The 12,997-nt window shown below is 38.8% G+C and overlaps 1 long non-coding RNA gene across 1 annotated transcript in view; it reads right to left on the bottom strand.

Annotated features, from left to right (window-relative positions):
- Positions 1–11,164, bottom strand: part of LOC149920142 (uncharacterized) — a 28,127-nt gene extending 16,963 nt beyond the window's left edge. Inside the window, exon 1 of the long non-coding RNA XR_016467231.1 lies at positions 10,904–11,164. This is a non-coding gene — a long non-coding RNA (uncharacterized LOC149920142). The remainder of the gene's footprint in view (positions 1–10,903) is intronic.
- Between the last annotated feature and the right edge of the window lie 1,833 nt (positions 11,165–12,997).

The following is a 12,997-nucleotide window of genomic DNA, read 5'->3' as shown; positions in this document are numbered from 1 at the left end:
ACCGCTCAGCTTGGTGTCATCCACAAACTTGCTGAGGGTGCATTCGATGCCATTGTCTATGTCGTTGATGAAGATTTTGAAAAGCACTGGTCCCAAAACTGACCTCTGAGGGACACCACTTGTGACCGGCCTCCATCCTGACACAGAACCATTAATTACAACCCTTTGGCTGTGACCAGCCAGCCAGTTCCCAATCCATCGAACAGTCCATCCACACCTCTCCAATTTAGAGAGAAGGATGTGGTGAGAGACCATGTCAAAGGCTTTGCACAAGTCCAGGTAGATGACATCCATCGCCCTTCCCCCATCCACCAAAGCTGTCAGTTGATCATAGAAGTCCACTAGATTGGTGAGGCAAGATCTACCCTTGGTGAAGCCATGCTAGCTGTCTTGAATCACCACTTCATCTCGTATGTGTTTTAACATGGCAACTAGGAGGATTTGATCCATGATCTTCCCAGGCACAGGGGTGAAGCTCACTGGCCTGTAGTTCCTCGAGTCTTTCTTTCTCCCTTTATTAAAAATGGGAGTAATGTTTCTCTTTTTCCAGTCACTGGGGACTTCAGTAGACAGCCATGATTTTTCAAATATGATGGAGAGCGGCTCGGCAACCACATCAGCATGTCTTTCAAAACCCTAGGATGTATATCATCTGGTCCCATGGACTTATACACATTCAATTTCATGAGGAGGACTCGGACTTGTTCCACCGTCACAGTGGGACAGAAACCACTCTTCACACCCTAACCTAGATTCTCATGGTCCTTGCAGACATGGGAAGCCTGAACACCTATGAAAACTGAGGCAAAGTACTCAATGAGTATTTTAGCTTTTTCTACTTCTGAGGAAGCCACATCCCCATTACATTTCATCAGAGGGGGAACACTCTCCTCCTGCCTGTCTCCTCTTGCTTATGTACCTGTAGAATCCCTTCTTGTTATCTTTCACATCCCTTGCCAAGTTCAGCTCTATCTGTGCCTTGGCTTTCCTAATCCTGTCTCTACACACACAGACAACAGTCCTGTATTCCTCCCAGGCTACACAACCCTGCTTCCACTTTCTGTACATTTCCCTCTTTTCCCTCAGTTTAAGCTGCAGGATGCCTGCTTATGCCTGCAGGATGCCTGCACGGTTGCCTGCCTCCCCTGCTCAACTTCTTCTGATGTGGGATGGAGAGCCACTGCATTCTCAGAAGGGTGTCCTTAAAGAGTTGCCATCTCTGTTTTGTGCCCATGACCTTAAGGACAGTTTCCCAGGGGATCCCACTCAGCCATCCATTGAGCAGCCAGAAGTTTGCTCTTCTGAAGCACAGGGTCCTAGTCTGCTTTTTGCCAGGCCCGCAATCTTCAAGATCACAAACTCCACCAAGGCATGGTCATTACAGCCCAGGCCACCTCCAATCTTAACCTCTCTAGTGCTTTCTTCTGCATTAGTGAGTACCAGGTCCAATAAGGCTTCACCTTGGGTTGGTTCACCTATTACATGCACCAGGAAGTTATCCTTGATAGACTCCAGGAATCTCCTGGATCTTCTGCCTCCCGCCATGCCACTATCCCAGCAGATATCTGGGTGGTTGAAATTCCCCATCAGGACAAGAGCCTGCAAGCATAACACTTTCTGCAGCTGAAGCAAGAAGGCCTCATCAGCAGGCTCCCCATGATCAGGTGGCTTGTAGTAGATCCCAATCTAGGACTAGATGCCCTTTACTGGACCAGTCCTTGATTTTTACCCACAAGCTCTGACCTGATTGTGGCCGTTCCTCAGACACAGCTCTTCACAATCTATCCACTTCATAACACAGAGGGCAACTCCACCACCCTTCCTACCCTGTCTATCCCTTCTTAAAAGCCTGTAGTCCTCAATCAGGGTATTCCAATCATGGGATTAATCCCACCACGTTTTTGTGATAGCAATTAGGTCATACTTTCCCAATTGCACCACGAGTTCTAGCTCCTCCTGTTTATTTCCATGCTGTGTGCATTGGTATAGAGGCAGTTCAGCTTAGCTATTGGCCTCACTGCCTTCTCAGAGGAGCCCTCCCTAATACCTCCTGGACAAGTCTGGGGCTTTTCCTCACCGCCTCCCGAAGTGACAGTGTTCCCATGCACTTCTCTGTTCACCCAGTACACCTTCTTCCCCCATCATATCTATTTTTAAGCCCTGCTGATCAGCCCAGCCCGCTTGTTCCCAAGAATATTTGTGGCCCTTCTAGTCAGTCGACTCCCATCCACCATCAGCATTCCCCTTTTTTCAAGGCTGTATCCCAAACCATAGTACCCAAAGCTCTGAGTGCAACACCATTCACAAAGTCATTTATTCAGTGTTTCCACCCTCCTCCTTTTGTGCAGATCTCAGTCACCAACTGAGAGGATAGAGGAGAATGCAGCTTGCGCCCCTGATCCCTTCAGAAGTCTTCCCAGAGCCCTGAGGTCCCTTTTGATCACCTGAGAACTTCTTTTGCCTACCTCTTCATTTCCAATGTGGAAAACTAGTAATGGATAATAATCGGAGGGCTTAACCAGGCAAGTGATGTTCCTACCAACATCTCTCACATGGGCTCTAGGCAGGCAACACACTTCCCTGTGGGGTAAGTCCGAGCAGCATATTGGGCCCTTGATTCCCCTCAGAAGTGAGTCCCCTATGATGACAGCCCTTCTTTTTTTCCTGACTGACACTGTAGCAAAACAGGGAACAGATTGACTAGCCTTGGGCACCCTCTCCTGCACGGATGGACTTTCACTAACATCCACATCCCCCAGTCCCTTCAGCTCTGTAGCCCCGTACCTGTTATTGTAACAGGAGGTCATTAAGATTAGAGTTATTGTCACATCTTAAAAAATAAACTTGCAGTTCTTCAAATTCACAACTCACAGAACAATTCCATCTGGAACTGCATGCTACTTATTCCTTCCAAAAATTCAAGCTATGACCTTTGCAAGCAAATGCAAGCATTTGAATTTCACATCATAAACAACTTCTTAAAAACCTCTATTTCCATACCACCAACATAAGCCTCTGATGTCACAGACCAGCATAATAAAAATAGGATGCATTACTCTCAGTGCAGCTGTCATATTTTATGTGTGCACATGTATGTATGTTGTAGTCCAGTAAAACTGGGACAAAACTGTCATAATGCACCTGTGAATATAGGAGGACATAACAGACACTTTTAAAAATCCTTAAGTAGTAAATATCCTTAAGTAGATTCAAAAGTGAAGAAGAAACTACCAGCATGAGCATTCCACTCTCATAGTGAGTCTGGGATCCTGGCAGTTTTACTTCACTGCGTCTCTCTTTAGGGAAGATAAGCACAAAGGAAATGTATACAAAAAGAGAACAGGAGTAGATTATATATGGAATTTCATTTTGATAAGGAAGTTATCATGAGATTCAAAAAATAATAAAAAATAGAATTCTGATTGGTGGCTCAGATGATTAATCTGGTAGTCTGGAGAAAAAGGAAAGGGCAGTGTTGTTTGTATGTGAGGTATTCATTAGGCAATTGAATATTGAACAATCACCGATGGCATGAAATTCAACAAAGATAAATGGTGGGTTCTTCACCTGGGAAATAGTAATTCTGAGCACAAGTACTGATTGGTAGTTGGGTGGCTTCAGAGTGGCCCTGCAGAAAGGGATCTGGGTGTGCTGGTCAACAGTAGCCTCAACGTGAGTCAGGAGAGTGTCCTGACATTCAGGAGGGCAAACCACACTTGAATGCATTATAGAGATCAAAAGATGTGATTCTCCCAGTGTATTTAGCAGTGGTGCAGTCTCACCTTGAATACTGTGAGTCATTTTGTGCTCCACAATATAACAGGATATTAAGATAGTTGAATGTCTCCAGAAGAGGACAGCAAATATGATGTAAGGGCTCAAAGCCATGTCCTATCAGGAAAGGCTGAGCACACTGAGAACAGTTAGCTAAGAGGTGACCTCATTGCTCCCTGCAACTTTCTGAGCAGGGGAAGTAGATCAGTTCCCCCTGATCACCAGTGGTGCAACTAGTTACAATCCTGTTTCTACATGATTGTAATTAACAAATAATTGCAATGAAGAATTATTCATTCCCCAGTAGAGATAAGCACTCAAAATTCAGTCTTAAATTCAAATGTACTGTTAAGCATAATCAGCAGCAAACATGGCAAATTATTGGGCCCCAAAAATCAGATGATGGTATTAATATGGTCGTATATGATGGACCTGAAGATCTTAAATAGGTAGCAAAATAACATATTTTATGAGTGCAAGGATACTGTTTACCTGATGAATAAATAGTTGATAAATTTTTCAGTTTTGGTGCAGCTACCACCAACACCATTAAAATGCGAGATCATCTAAATTACCTCAGCTGCTTACTTTTCATTTACTTCAGGACCTTGAGCATCCACTGCACTGTAAGTCTGCAGTGGATATCCAGCAACTCTTTCTTTACTGTGAAGGTGTTTAAATCAGGAGAGTCCAATAAACCTTCACAACCATTAAAATTATCTTCCATCCAAATGAGTGCAGATAGTAATCAAGCTGTTTCTGCCTCTTATGTAATGAAACCCTTTTTGGAAAATTGCCCCCTTAAATCTAGTAGTTAATTTTAGAAGACTGTGTACTCCTTTTCCTTTGGAACATTGTATTTGATCTCTTAAATGTGAATGTTTCAAGCTGCTTCCACTTAGTTATTGTTCAGAGAAAGGCTCTGTTTCTTTGGTCTTAAAACCAATGAGCCAAATTTTTCACACTATAATATAATAACTCCAGAAACATTTACTACAAAGAGAACTTTGCTGAGCACACAGTGATGTAAAAGACGCTTTATGTCATATTTTATAGCTGGTGTCTTTATGGCCTGCACTTTTTATTATACATAATGTTTACTGTTGCACTTTTCTACTTCAACTTCCAGCAAAGAAATTAACTGAAAATGTTACTGACATACTGTAGCTGATGGAAACAATAAAACAGTTAACTGTGTAAGTCAAGTCTGAGCTGTAAGATATTTTTTATTGTACCTTTTGAAGAACTTTTGTTGTTGTTATTTTATAATGATGAACCACAAGCATATTCAGAGAAAATATCTATGTTGATTATTAAAATGTATCTAGAAATATAAAAGCAAATTTCTGTATTAACGCATTCTATGCAAAAGCTTCACCTATGCAATTGTTTGCATGATGTAATCAGATTTTCTCTGAAATTTCAGATCTTCTGTTTCCATTTTACTCTGCCTTTTTGTCTCACTCACAACAGGGAAAAATGCCTAACAGCAGATAGCAAGATAGACCAGCTTAAAGTAAATTTTCTATGTAATATCTGATACAAATCTGAAGTCTCTGAAGCTCTTTACATTCATTTGATGTTTCTGCAGCCCTCTCTTGATTTTTACTTTTTGTTCAAATCTTAAAAAGAATAATTAAAAAAAAAAATCTCTTAAGTGCATCCATAAATGTATCCTAGTCAAGAGTACTCTGAGACTAGGAAAATATTTGATGTACGCAACTGTGGTAATCTTAGACTGAAACCTTCTTTGAGATTAGTATTTGCTATAGTATAGTTCTGTCTTACATTAACAAACTAAATTTGCAAACAATCTGCTTGTAAAGAAATGTTCAGAAAGTGCTAATTATTTAACACACTGGTCATTATCATTATTATTATTATTATTATCTAATCAGATTCACTCGTGGCTTCTGTAATTATTGCAGTTTTATAGGAAAATCAGCTTCTTGATTGATTTTATGTGTGGCATTGCTATTGGACTATTAGAAATGTTTTTTTCGTTTGTTTGTTTGTTGTTTTTTTATTATTATTTTTTAAGAGGTAGTGAGCCTTTGAATACACACAGATAACTTGAAATGTTGATTAGACAGAACAGTAATCTAAGTAGAAATACATGTAGATGAATTATCCTCTCTCTACCCTTACCTGACAGTCTCACATTTTTAATCTAAAGATCTTAGCTGTTTTAGTTACAGTATCATATTATGATCTATTATTATCATAATCCAGCAGCTCTACTTGGATTTATTTCTTTTCCATTTACAACACATTGCAAAGGAAGTCACAGTGATATTTCTAGGTCTGTAACATAGCATATGAAACAGTAAAATGAGATACCCTCAAATACATTTTACCATTTTGCGTATTACTTACAGCTAACATAGTCTTATCACTATTTATGACCTCCTTACGTACTTACTCCTGGTATTATGAGAGAGAAGAGTCTCATTATGATGGCCCTCCAATCCTAACTGATTCAGTAACAGCTAGAGGTAGAATTGAATATAGGTAGCTAATTGTTTAAAAATAATAATAGCACTTGTGGAAGTAGTGCTCTCTTCCATCAGTGGATAGTACTAAGCACATTCAGAGCATTAGCCATCTTACAACAACATAGGAAAATAAGACTGATAGGATGAAGTGGTTATTGTCTGCCCATATACGACAGAGCAGGTCTGACAACTACTCCAGACTGTTTTCCTAACTGACACTTCTCTAAAAAGAAATCATAATCAGCCTACTGTTTTTAGTTTCTGGTTTGAATTTTTACCTGGCTGGTGTTTATAACTTTCATTTTCCCACTAGTAAAAGTACAGTAAAGATTTCAGAATTGTCCCCTTCTTAAAAATTATTGATTAAAATTTTCCCAAGTCTCACAATTCTTACTACTTTACATCCCACTATTTCTGCTACTCAGGGTTGTACATAACTGTGCTAACATTTAAAAATAAAATTGGAATGAATTTAAAACCATCACTTCTTCACAAAGGAGGAGAAACAAGATGATATACATGTAAATTTAGGCAATTATCAGCTTTTAGTTTATTTCAGTTAATCCTACATAACCGGTATCAAGCCTTAAATAAAATTAACCAAGTTTATTGCTTTATTATAAATTTTAAATAATTCTGCATAATTTTAAGAATCCATAAGGACATTGAACCAGAAACTAAACAAGACTTATTGTATTTACTAATTTGTTTAAAATCCACTGTGATAAAATCACTTTAAGATTTCTTAATGAAATAGAGCTTACATGAATAAGCTATCTACCCATCTGTTTGTCATCTGTTCCACAGTTGTGTGGGTTTTTTTGTTTGTTTGTTTGTTTTATATATGAATTATTAATTTATGCCAAATTTGAGAAAAGTGGAACTCTCAAAGACAATTTTTCTTATGTTTCATCAATTAGGCAACTGGAAAGGAAAGTTTAGCCCATATACATACAGTTTGAGAAAGTCTTCAGCTCATTAATTTTTTTGTTTAATTGTTTTATTTATCAGCCAAACAATAATAAATGGATCAAAAAATACTGCTTCTTATATAACTGGTAATTTATAAATGAATGAAGGAGTCTGAGATATCCTGAGAACAGTGTGTGTAGGGCCAGAAAGAAAAAAATGTAAATGTAGGGAAGTTTGGGAAATAACAAAAGGGGAAATATATCCATAAGACATACATCAGGGGAGTTGAATTTGTTCTGTCATTGGAGCACAGGAAGCTATAGAAAATCAAGCTGCACTATTTTCACTACTCACAAAACAATTTCTTCACTCTTGTTACAGATAAGTGTTAGAGGAACTGCTCATCCTTTTTCTTGTCTGATATGCCAGTCTACAGCTGACCTCTGCCAATGTATCAATGTGCGCCTTGTTTCATACTGTATTTATATTGATTTTCACTCACAACAAGCTCTGCTTACTGCTGTGTTCTTTATAAACCCTATGCCCTTTTCTTACCTCTCTACTCAAATGTAACTGAAGGCGTACACTGCTGTGGAATGAAGAATAACTGACATTATATTGTATCCTAGAAAATAAGAGATATTTTGGTTTTGCTTCTTTCTTTCTTCCATACAAGTTCTTAAAATAAGGTAACAAGCATTTATTGTTTATTTACATGGCAGTAAGCTGTTAGAGGCATTACCACATTAAGTGATACTCATGAGTCGTTTTAGTTAAAATGAAATGTTCTTGATAGCATTGTCATATACTGTACGCAAAATTCTGTAAATATAACAACTTAATAGAAAATGTGTATTAGGAAATTTCTATCCAGCAGCACTAATCACTCACAACTTTTTATTACATCAGACCTATTAGAAGTAATAATGTTTAACCAAAAAATTACTCAGCATTCAGAATTCTAGGTGTCATTATATCTCCACTGGGACATGTGCATAGCAAATAAAAATGCAATATACCTAATGAGAAAGCAAAAAACTCAACAAGTTATAGATAAGTTATAGATAAATTATAGATAAATTCTGGTTTCTGTCTAAATATGCAGTCTTCACTATGTCATTTATTATATCATTGCTAATCCCCAGATGTCTTTTTTTTTTTTTTTCTTTTTTCCAAGACATAAATTAGTCTGTTCCATTTCTATTTTCTCATTTCAGACTGCTGATGTCATGGTTTTGTGATTTTTGGTTTTCGGTATTCCACATCATAACATTAAGTGGGGCACTGGGAGTTTAACTGTTAATGCTCAAGTTCTGGATTGGATGTATCTGTTACCACCATGGATCCATCAGCATTAGGCACAGTTGACAGTTTGTCTATTATATCTTCTTGTTTGCTTTCCATTCTGTTCAGCTTTTCAGCTACTTTTGCAGTGGCTGAAACACAAGCTCGTGAAGGGCTTAAATGTTACTCAAAGTCTTGAAGTTTATTAATCAGCTCATTTATGAGGGGTCTTCTTTCCCCTCTGCCATATATCGCTGCAAATGTACTGGCGTACCTTTCTGGTGCAATCTTTGTGAATGTACGCCACATATTTGGTATACACCTGACTCTCTCAGGATCATGCTCTTGGCTCATTGGGAATGAAATCAGGGCTATGTAGCATTTCCACCACAGCATATTCTCTCAAATAACTGATGCCTTTTTCTGTATCAGTCCATTTCTTTTTCTCAGGCATCAGATCATCTTTGAAGGGGTATCTTTCTTTTACAGCTAACAACACCCTCTTCCAGAGGGTGAAGCCTTGGTTCTGGCATGTACTAATGCTTCTGTCAATGGCTGAGTCCCTAGTAATGCCACCCAGCTGGCGAGCTTCTCTACTATCTAGCCACACACTGTTGGCCCCATTGTCCCAACATTGAAGTAACCAGGTGACAATAGGCTCATTTGGGTGACGTGAAAAGTCTTTTCTCAGACTTTCATTCATTTTCAGAGATCGATCAACAATGGCAACGATATCTTGCTCACCTCTTACTCTTTCAGGACTTCCTGTTGCCCTTATAAGAGTTGGTGACCGTGGTCTTACTGAGGGTCCCTCCCCTGGACTCAGGGGCAGTTCCCCTGGATCTCAGAGCCACTCCTCTGGACCTCTTTGCTCCTCTTTCTTCTCTCCTAACTGAGTCGAGATTCATTTCATTTTCCGTCCTCTTACAGGGGCAACTGACATCAATTGTGCCTCCTGTGGTTGATCAGGTTGGTCAGTTCCAATGCTCTCACCCTCCAGCTCGGCTTGGAGTCTTTCTTGTTCAATTATGAGAGTATTCAGTTCAGATTGGAGGGTGTCGAGTTTAGATTACAGGGAGTCTCTCTCGATTCGGAGGGCAACTCATTGAGATTGGAGATTCTTTCTCTTAGCTCGGAGATTTTTTCCCCTTCTGCTTGGAGACTTTCTTTCTCTGCTCAGAGAAACTCTTACCAGGTTTTGAGATTCTCTCTCCTGGCTAGAAGACTCTTTCTCAACCTGGAGATTCTCTGTCTCGCCTTGGAGACTCTCTCTTTGGGACTGCAGGGAGTCTCTCTCGATTCAGAGGGCATCCTGTTCGGACTTGAGGATATCTCTCTCAGACCGGAGGACATCTCTCTCAGCTTGGAGATTCTCCCTCTCTACTCGGAGTCTCTCCTGCAAACTCTCCCTTTCTGCTTGGAGACTCTCGCTCAGCTCGTACTGTCTCCCTGAGACTCTCCCTTTCAGCTCTCAGACACTCTCTCTCAATTTCACAAACTCTCTCCCTCTCTGGGATACTACTGAATAAGGCCCGACAAGCATTAGCTAGGCCCCAAATCATTTGTGCCTCCTCAGATCTGCCTGAGCCACAACATTCCTGTCTCAAATATCTGTTTAAACTCTCAGGGTCTTTCAGGTGTTCAGGAGTGAAGTTCCATGACACCGAAGATGTCCATCTCCTTAAAGTCTCTCCCAAGCCTTTCCACACTTCCTGCCACTCAGTACTCTCTGGTTTTGGGGAAGGCTTCCTCAAAATATGATAAATACAAATACTGAGTGAAATGATGAACAGTATGTTTAGGGAGATTGACAATGTGATCAGGTGAGCATTCAAAAACTGCATAAAGGATTCAAAGGAAAGACCGGGAGCCTGCTTAAAAATCCCAAGTTCTGTAAAATTAGCAGCTCCCTCTGCAAACAGGTTTAAAAGAGAAAGCAAAATCTTTTTTTTTTTTTTTTTTTTTTTTTTTTTCCTCTCTCTCTTTACAGAAGCAAGATAGCAGTGCTCAAAGTTTACAAATATCCCAGAATATTGGCAGTCTGCCTGGACTTTCAAGGTCAAGTTTTCAGCCAGCACCTGTGAAAAAGATAAACTTTCCCAACAAAACTCTCTGAGAGCAGAGAGAGATTCGTTCTAAAAAGCTAAAAGCAGCTATTGCCCACATTCTCCACCTAGAATGTCAACGGTTTATGGGCTGGTTTAGCCCGGTTCCGTGACTAGCGGGGCAGAGGGATTTCGCAAAATCCGCACCTCCAGAAAAAGGGAACAGGGGACCCCAAAATAATTAAAAACAGTGGCTACAATCTGAGGAGAAACAAACTAATTTACTAAATATATTATCAGAATGCAAGATAACACACTATAATACAATATAATTAAAATTGACACTAATAAATCAAATATAATGAGAATGTCTGAAAGGTGGATAGGACTCACCACAACGCTGAGGTGAGATGCGCAGTCCAGTTGAGCAGCAGGGAGACGGGAGGAGAGCCGACAAAAAAGAGCAGGCGAAGAAGAGCTCATCAGGTGACCTTGCCAGGGGTTATATCTCCTCTCTGTGACCGCAAAGTCCCCTGGGGAGTATAGTTCTTCTCTTCCAGGCAGGTACCCAGAACTTGAGCGTTAACAGTTAAACTCCCAGTGCCCCACATGATGTTATGATGTGGAATACTGAAAACCAAAAATCACAAAACCATGACAGCTGACAAGACTGCTACAGTGAAAAAAGACTGCAGCAAATAGGTCAGAACAATTATCTCACAACTTTCAATCTCGTATCACTTTAGGACTTTATGTGAAGAAATGGTGATGAAAATATCTTTGTCCACCTCAGCAAGATGCTTTGAGAGGCAGCTTATGGAATAAGATACTGAAAAAGATAGCAACATAAGAATATGTTAAAATATAGCATGTGGGACACAAAGAAAATGTCTCCAACATTAAAGCAGTGTAAAAAGATGAGACATGATTGATTCTCTTTGCAGTCACTACTGTAAGTCAAGAATAATGCTATCAAAGCATTGAATTTAGCATTAGTTTATCTGAGAAGATATTCAGAGTTTTAGTTTTCAAACATATCTATATTTCTGTGTAGGGAAATAAAATATATCAGGGTTACATGATGAGACAAAAGATAGTTCTGGAAGACTACACATGAAAAAGAATTTCTTAAGTTTTGTCTTAATTATATTTAAAAAGCAATTTGCTTGTAGTCTTGCAAGTCTTGTGATACTAGCTATCACAAAACTGAGGGATTTTGACAGCAATTTGCAGCTTACAATTTCATCTATTTCTAAAAATGTTTAGAAAAGAAAACAGCTTAAAATGCCTAAACTAAAAACAAACCAAATAAAAAGGATAAAAAATCAAGTATATTTTAAATGATTAAATAAGAAACACAAAGCACAGATTAACCTAAGACTTTATATTTGAATCTGACTTGCTTAGTGAGAAAATAATTATTAACTTATTCTTGGTCCCTCCACTCAATTATGATCTTGTTTGTAATATACTTTCTGAGAGAAGACTCATAGTCTGAGTGGTAAAACATAGTATTAGGCCTAAAACTTATCTATCTCACTATGAACTGCTTGATGTCTCAGTATCAATTAGCATGCATTCTAAAAACTTTATCTTCTGCAATAGTCTGTCTTTTTTTTTTTTTCTTTTTTTTTTTTTCCTAACCATTTTTTTTTTAAATCAGGTTTGAAGGTTAGTTAAAGCAGTTGTACATCAGTCATTAATTCATGTTGTTGATGTTTCTGCAGCAAAGAACTTGAAGTGACTCTCTCATCAATGCTGTTATAACTTGCTATATGTTTTAACAAAATCTGATTTTGATACCTTTTTCTTGGGTAAAAAGCATTCAGTAGAAAGAATCTAGTCCCTCAAAGTTAATAAAGTCACTTAAAAATGTTCATAAATTTCTTTTCCTGGGAAGGTCTGCAGACTGTTACTGGTATACTTAAGCATTTACTCATATACTTACCAGAAAATTTGAATCCTTTAAAAACAAAAAAAAAAAAGCAAAGATGAATGGACATGCAAGAACTTACTTGGACTCAGACTCTGTTGTACAGGGCATGTGAACAACTTGGTCTCAATACTGCAGTAAAATGAATAAAGTCCAATGCCACATTTAAAGGAGATAGTTGAGATGTTTGCTGTGTTCCTTATTAGCCTTCTGGGAGCCAGTGTGCAAAGCAAAATTTTGGGGCAGTAATGCTCTTCTGAAACCCACAACCATAAAATTCATATGAAACCTCCTCTGAAGACAGACTGAAAGAGCTGGGGTTGCTCAGCATAGAAAGAAGAAGATTCCAGGGAGGAATTAGTGTTGTTACAGTATTTAAAGGGGGTCTATGGAAAAGATGGGGGGAAACTCTATTAGAAAGCATAGTGATAGAACAAGGGGTAATGGTTTTGAACTAAAAGAGAAAATAAAAGAAACTAAAATCATTTATATTAGATACTTGGAAGAAATTATTCACTATGAGAGTGGTGAGACAGGTTGCCCAGAGAAGTTGT

The sequence above is a fragment of the Phasianus colchicus genome, chromosome 1, assembly GCF_987193195.1.
Source record: "Phasianus colchicus chromosome 1, bPhaCol1.hap1.1, whole genome shotgun sequence".
Lineage (NCBI taxonomy): Eukaryota > Metazoa > Chordata > Aves > Galliformes > Phasianidae > Phasianus > Phasianus colchicus.
This window is presented reverse-complemented; position numbering and strand designations above follow the sequence as displayed.